Genomic DNA, 7,628 nt, shown 5'->3' with positions numbered 1-7,628 from the left:
AATAGGTGACCAACCAGGCGTGAATTGGGAACATCTAAGACACTCATCATCCGAAAAGAGGGCTGAAAAAGCAAACTCGATTACTAGATGGACATTCGATTCCATTAAGGAAATATGAATCTTACTCAACTAGGGAAGAAAAAGACTTCGACTGAAGAACGCATGAGATATATTATCTATTACCGTCAGAACGTAGATAACATACTCGCATGGAAGACTATCCACAACCGTTACTGGGTTAATAAAGGATAAATCGACCGAAAAGAAAGGACATCGGGATATCGGTTACTGGGTATAAAAATGATGACCAATCCAGGGGAGAAACAATCATTATCAAACAAGGGTAAATGAAAGATGACTCGCTGGGGATACATTGACAAAAACAATGATCCCAGAGATACATCACCGGTTACTGGGTGGTATACTCAAACGAAGGAATATCAATACCGAATATTGGATAAAGATAACCAATAAATAGGGGATTACTGTAGATGTTTAATTGGCTGCATTGTATGGTAAAACACTAGCTGGATTCTAATGTCTTGACTGATGTCATGACATGCTGTGGAGATGTTTGTTTGACTGCATTGTATGTTAGAATATCTAGCTGTACTCTGATGTCTTGGCTGATGTCATGACATTCTGAGTAGTGTACTGCAGGATTAGCTAATACAGGATTTATTGAATGTCAAACTGGATGTTATGACATTCATCCCTGTCAGCAGATACTGAGGAATAGAACAGGTGGTGTTCTACTATAACTCAGTATTTATTGTCAGTCTGCTTATCAAGAGGATAACAAACCTGATGTAAGTCTCTATGTGTGAATGTCAAAGTTGGATGTTTTGACATTTATTAATGTACGCTGATACTGAAGCATGGACAGATTGATTCTGTACAGTACAGCAAATTGTACAGTCTATTTTCAGGAAAAATAGACTTAGCATATGGTTAGTGATTTGAATGTCAAACTGAATGTTATGACATTCATTCCTGACAGCGTATGCTATATTGTAGGTTGTTTAGTTTTTCTGTTTCAGCATTTTTCTCAGGCTATTCTTTAGGGATTCAACAACTGAGAGAAAATCCAGGAAACCAACAACCAAGCTACATTTAATGAACCTAACAAATAGCCTATTTGTTAGTAACCTAGATGTGGAATTTAGGGGAACTCGCGTGACCTTAAATTCAGGAGAATACAAGTACAAGGCCCAAGTGCTGCAATATAAAAGGATGGCAATCCTTCACTCAGGACTGGGGATTTTAGGCGTGAAGATTTAGTGTGTCCATCATACTTCACTGCTGTATTTTTGTGAGTCTTGTATTAGACATATCTTGTAAGCCAAGCTATTGCATTGGTATAGGGTGTTCATTGAGTTGTAAGTGTTGTGTCACTCTAAGCTTTTAAGCGTGAGTGCTGTGTATCTTGATTAAAGCTGTTAAGCACAATCAAGAGTTGTTTGAAGTGTGACTTCATAATTGTCTTTAATATTGATTAAAGGTAGTAATCACTGAGGTGATTGAGGGGGAGTGAGTAGGAACTCTGATCTTAGTGTAAGATTGAAATTGCATTGGGTAGGTATTAAGTGATAGGGTTAAACAGTTGGTTTAAAGTCTGAATTAATACTACTAATAGTGGATTTCCTCCCTGGCTTGGTAGCCCCCAGACGTAGGTCATGTTGGACAGAACTGGGTAAACAATTACTTGTGTTATTTACTGGACTTACTTTTAAGTTCTGCATAATTCTTGTCTGTGCAGAATTGGATGTCATAACAACCCGTGTGACATCGAAAGTCTGATAACTAGAATTTCAATTGGCATCAGAGCAGGCACCCTGCCTGTTAATTTATGGGTGAGATCTAGGGAAGTTACTTTCTAGCACCATGGACAAGGATATAGGACACTCAAATAGACCACCCATGTTGGATGGTTCTAACTATGATGACTGGAAGCCTCGTATGATAGCCTTCTTAAGGTCTCTAGATAGCAAAGTCTGGAGAGCTGTCAACAAAGGATGGGAACATCCAATGAAGACAGGTGAAGATGGAGTCAGTGTGCAGATTCCTGAAGAAGAGTGGGACAAGGAGCAAGAGGCATTAGCCCTTGGAAATTCTAAGGCCTTGAATGCATTGTTCAATGGAATCAGTAAGAACATCTTCAGACTGGTGCACCACTGTGAGCTGGCTAAGGAAGTTTGGGATACCCTCAAGATAACTCATGAAGGTACCTCCAAGGTGAAGATGTCCAAACTTCAGATGCTGACCACCAAGTTTGAAAATCTGAGGATGAAAGAGGATGAGACTATTCATGACTTTCACATGAATATTCTTGAAATTGCAAACACCTCTGGTGGACTAGGTGAGAAAATGGCTGAAGAGAAACTTGTAAGAAAGATTCTCAGGTCCTTGCCTGAGAGATTTGCTATGAAGGTCACAACCATAGAGGAGGCTCAAGACATCTGCAATATGAAGGTGGATGAGCTCATTGGTTCTCTCCAAACCTTTGAAATGGGCTTGTGTGAGAATGCTGAAAAGAAGAACAAAAGCGTAGCTTTTGTATCAAATACTGAAGAGGAGTCAGAAGCAGGATATACTGGAGGTGATGAAAGCATATCAAAAGCCATAGCCATGCTTGGGAGACAGTTCAACAAGCTCGTGAAGAAGATTGATCAAAGAGGTGGACCTAATGTCAAGAACATCTCGTCTGACATCAGGAAAAGATCAACTTCTAAAGAAAAGTTCAACCAAGGCAAGGGAATCCAGTGTCATGGTTGTGAAGGTTATGGACACATTAGAGCTGAATGCCCTACTTACCTCAAGATGCAAAAGAAGGGGCTAGCTGTCACATGGTCTGAGGGAGATTCTGAAAGTGAATCTGAAGGAGAATCTGCTAAACATGTCACTGCACTAACGAGTGTTTGTGCCACTGATGATGAATCAAGTGCAGATGAACTTACCTTGGATGAACTTGCTGCTTCATATAAAGAACTATGTGTTAAAAGTGCAGAAGTGTGTATCCAAGGAGAAAAGCAAAAGAAACTCATCAAAGAGCTGGAAGCTGAGAAACAGAAGCAGCTGAAAGTCATAGAGGGTCTGAATGGTGAAATATCTTTGCTGACATCTAAGCTAGAACAAATGACTAAATCCATCAGAATGATGAATAAAGGAACTGACACCTTGGAAGAGATTCTAAAGGTGGGACAGAAGTTAGGAACCATGTCTAGTTTAGGCTTTGCTAAGAAATCGTCAACTGAACTCAAAAGAGCTAAGGCTGAAGTTTAGAAATTCAAGCTGAAGTCACAACCGATGTCTCAACATCAGGGAACCAGAATGAGTAATCATCAGAAGAAGAAATTTTAGAGATGGAGATGTCATTACTGTGGTAGATTTGGTCACATAAAACCCTTCTGCTACAGGCTGCATGGTTATCCTAACCAGGCTACTCTAGTCAGACCTAAGCAGAGGGTTTCTAAGCATAATTCCCCCATTAAGAAACAAAAGTGGGTTGCAAATCAGACACCTCAAGTCAGACCTAAGCAGCAGGCATCTAAGCTTAATCTCCCCGGTGAGAATCAACAATGTGTTGCTAAACTAGCTCACACATCTCCAAGGGCACCTACCAGATAAGACTGGTACTTTGATAGTGGCTGCTCAAGACATATGACAGGGATAAGCAACCTAGTGGTGGATCTTCAACCCCATATCACCAGGTATGTGACATTTGGTGATGGAGCTAAAGGAGAAGTCCAGGGTGTTGGTAAGCTGGATTGTCCTGGAGTTCCAAAACTGATTAATGTGCTGTTAGTAAAAGGACTAACTGCTAATCTCATCAGCATACGCCAGCTATGTGACCAAGGATTCAATGTGAAATTCACTAGGGGAGGATGTGTGGTGTTGAATAGTTGCAATCAGGAAGTAATGAGAGGAGCCAAATCCAAAGATAACTGTTATCTATGGGAATCTAAAGACTCACTCCACTCCTCCAAGTGCCCCTTAGCCAAGGGAGAGCTGGAAGTAAAGCTGGAACATGGAAGACTTGGACAACTTCATTTAAAAGGAATGAAGAAGATCATATCCAAGGGAGCAAGTAGAATAATCCCAAATCTTCCTGTGGATAAAAGAACAGACAGTGGAAAATGTCTGACTGAAAGCTGTGAGTCATTGTCACTTATTGGTCATCATTCAAATGGTGCAGTAGCAAGGGATAAACAGATGTGTGAATCATTGTCGTCTGCAGAAACTAAGTACCTAGCTTCTGGTAGCAGGTGGACATCACTTGTATGGATGAACCTGATGCATACTGAGTACAATGTCACTCAGAATGTCATGACATTGGATGCCACTCAGGTTGACAATGGTAGTGGCAAAGAGGGAATGCGCTCTTCTGAGAAATTATAGCAACTAATGATGTTAGTTAGCTAGTCTTTAGTAAGTCAACTTATTAAACAATTAAGAGTGCACTCTGAGTGGTCAACAATTAATAGACATTACTCGTGCAACAAGCGTTTCCTATTCCATCGCTTCAACTTTCAGTCTTACAATCCATCTCCCAAAGAAACTGTTCATCTCCCCTTCGAGATATTCAGCATGGCAGACCAATCCGATTCCACCTCCTACATGACCCTGTCCGTTTCCCCCGGCACTGAGTCGTGCAACCCTAACCGGGAGGACTCTTCTGCTAACGCTGAAACCTCTTCTCATGTAAGAAGACCGAAAGAAACGGTCTCCAGATTCTCCTCAGTAATCGCTCTTGAAGAAACAACCAAGGAAGGCTCGAGGTATGTGCATAATGTCATTGCATCTATTGTCACAAAGATTCTATCTGGTGATCAGGATGTTCCTGGGGTTTCCGTTCCCTTGAACACTATCATACCTGATAGAGTTGCATGTCAAGAAAATGCAGTCGCCTTAAGGAAGAATGTTTCTGACGATGTTGAGCAACCTGATGCTCATGAGGGTTCAAGGATTGAAAAACCCTTAGACAAAGTGGGAGGTGAGAAAGTCCGTGTCACTCAAGATGTCAGTGACAACCCTAATGCCAACACAGTGAATCTGGAAGAGTTCTCTGATAATGAACTATTGTCCTCAGTTGTCCCAAGTATAGCAAAAAGGGTTAGGACTAGGAGGGAGAGAAAGACTGTGGTGCAGAGGTCCCCAACTAGGGAGGTTGATTTGACAACTTCTCCCAAGCAAAAGGTGCCAGAGAGTCCCCTCAAAAGGAAAGGACATGGACCTGCAAAATCTTGGAGCAAAGAGGTGCCCAAGAAAATGAAGACCAAGGCTGTTGTGGTGGAGTCAGATTCAGATGTCCCATGTGATGTCACAACATCTCTCTCTAAGAAGAAGCCAACCACTAGCAAGCTGGCTGCTAGTGTCCCAGAGGTACCTATTGACAATGTGTCATTTCATTTTGCCTCTAGTGTGAACAGGTGGAAGTATGTCTATCACAAGAGGCTGGCCTTGGAGAGGGAACTGGCTCAGAATGACTTGGAGTGTAAGGAGATTGTGGACCTTATTAAAGAGGCAGGGCTAATGAGAACTGTGTGTCAACTCCCAAAGTGCTTTGAGACCTTGGTGAAGGAGTTCATTGTCAATGTGTCTAAGGAATGTGCAGATGGGAAGTCCAGAGAATTCAGAAAGGTCTATGTGCGTGGCAAGTGTGTGACCTTCTCTCCGTTAGTAATCAATCTGTATTTGGGAAAAGCTGATGTAGTGCAACCAGAGCTTGAAGTGACTGACAACAGAATCTGTCAAGTCATCACTGCAAATTAAGTCCGGAAGTGGCCTCTTAAAGGGAAGCTGGTGGCCAGCCAACTCAGTGTAAAGTATGCCATGCTACACAAAGTTGGAGCTGCCAACTGGGTGCCCACAAATCACAAGTCAACTGTGTCTGTGATGCTTGGAAAGTTCATCTATGTTGTTGGAACCAAGGAAAAGTTTGACTATGGTACCTACATCTTTGATCAGACCATGAAACATGCTGGGAGTTTCAGTGTGAAGGGACCTATAGCCTTTCCTTCTCTCATATGTGGCATTGTGCTGAATCAATTCCCAAACATCTTGACAGAAAATGACTTTGTGAAAAGAAGAGAGAGTCCATTGGGCTTCAACTACAAACTGTTCCTCGGTAAGCATGTCCCTGACATTGTCATGACATCTGGAGAAACATCCAATGTTGGTAACCAACCAGATAAAGCTGCTGTCATTGCTGTGCTCAGAGAGACTTGCAAAGAGCTGGAGGTTAGGAAGCTCGCCTTGGAAAAGCTTATTTTTCAATTGGAGATGTCTGCTGAGGATACAGATGGAGCTGCAAGGCAAAGCTCAGAGGGTGAGGAGGAGGCCAGTTCTGATGATGACACTAATGATGAGGCTGATGAATAAATCATGTCTATAATTCTGTCATTTATATGTAATTATGTTTATGTTATGTGGATCTGTATTTTAAAGTGTTGCTTTGGCAACATTTTTGACAAAAAGGGGGAGTAACAGGTGATACCCCAGGACAACAGATTGTTTTGCTTATTGCTAAACAGCTAAACAGATATTCAGGACAGATCTTCAGTATGTGTGTGCTGCAATTAGAAGTTTTCATTTAACTTCTGTATGTGTGCTGATATGTGAAGTTTTTATTTAACTTCCATGTGTGTGAGTGTGCTGCCACTCTGAGTGTATTAGCTAGGTTAATTTCCTGCTAGATGTGAGATTTCTGCTGCTATGGACTCTGTTGTGAGACCAAAGTGTTTTAGCCAAAAAAAATTGCCAAAGGGGGAGTTTGTAGATGTTTAATTGGCTGCATTATATGGTAAAACACTAGCTGGATTCTAATGTCTTGACTGATGTCATGACATGCCGTGGAGATGTTTGTTTGACTGCATTGTATGTTAGAATATCTAGCTGTACTCTGATGTCTTGGCTGATGTCATGACATTCTGAGTAGTGTACTGCAGGATTAGCTAATACAGGATTTATTGAATGTCAAACTGGATGTTATGACATTCATCCCTGTCAGCAGATACTGAGGAATAGAACAGGTGGTGTTCTACTATAACTCAGTATTTATTGTCAGTCTGCTTATCAAGAGGATAACAAACCTGATGTAAGTCTCTATGTGTGAATGTCAAAGTTGGATGTTTTGACATTTATTAATGTACGCTGATACTGAAGCATGGACAGATTGATTCTGTACAGTACAGCAAATTGTACAGTCTATTTTCAGGAAAAATAGACTTAGCATATGGTTAGTGATTTGAATGTCAAACTGAATGTTATGACATTCATTCCTGACAGCGTATGCTATATTGTAGGTTGTTTAGTTTTTCTGTTTCAGCATTTTTCTCAGGCTATTCTTTAGGGATTCAACAACTGAGAGAAAATCCAGGAAACCAACAACCAAGCTACATTTAATGAACCTAACAAATAGCCTATTTGTTAGTAACCTAGATGTGGAATTTAGGGGAACTCGCGTGACCTTAAATTCAGGAGAATACAAGTACAAGGCCCAAGTGCTGCAATATAAAAGGATGGCAATCCTTCATTCAGGACTGGGGATTTTAGGCGTGAAGATTTAGTGTGTCCATCATACTTCACTGCTGTATTTTTGTGAGTCTTGTATTAGACATATCTTGTAA

The sequence above is a fragment of the Lathyrus oleraceus genome, chromosome 2 (genome assembly GCF_024323335.1).
Source record: "Lathyrus oleraceus cultivar Zhongwan6 chromosome 2, CAAS_Psat_ZW6_1.0, whole genome shotgun sequence".
Lineage (NCBI taxonomy): Eukaryota > Viridiplantae > Streptophyta > Magnoliopsida > Fabales > Fabaceae > Lathyrus > Lathyrus oleraceus.
Note: the sequence above shows the minus strand (reverse complement) of the source record.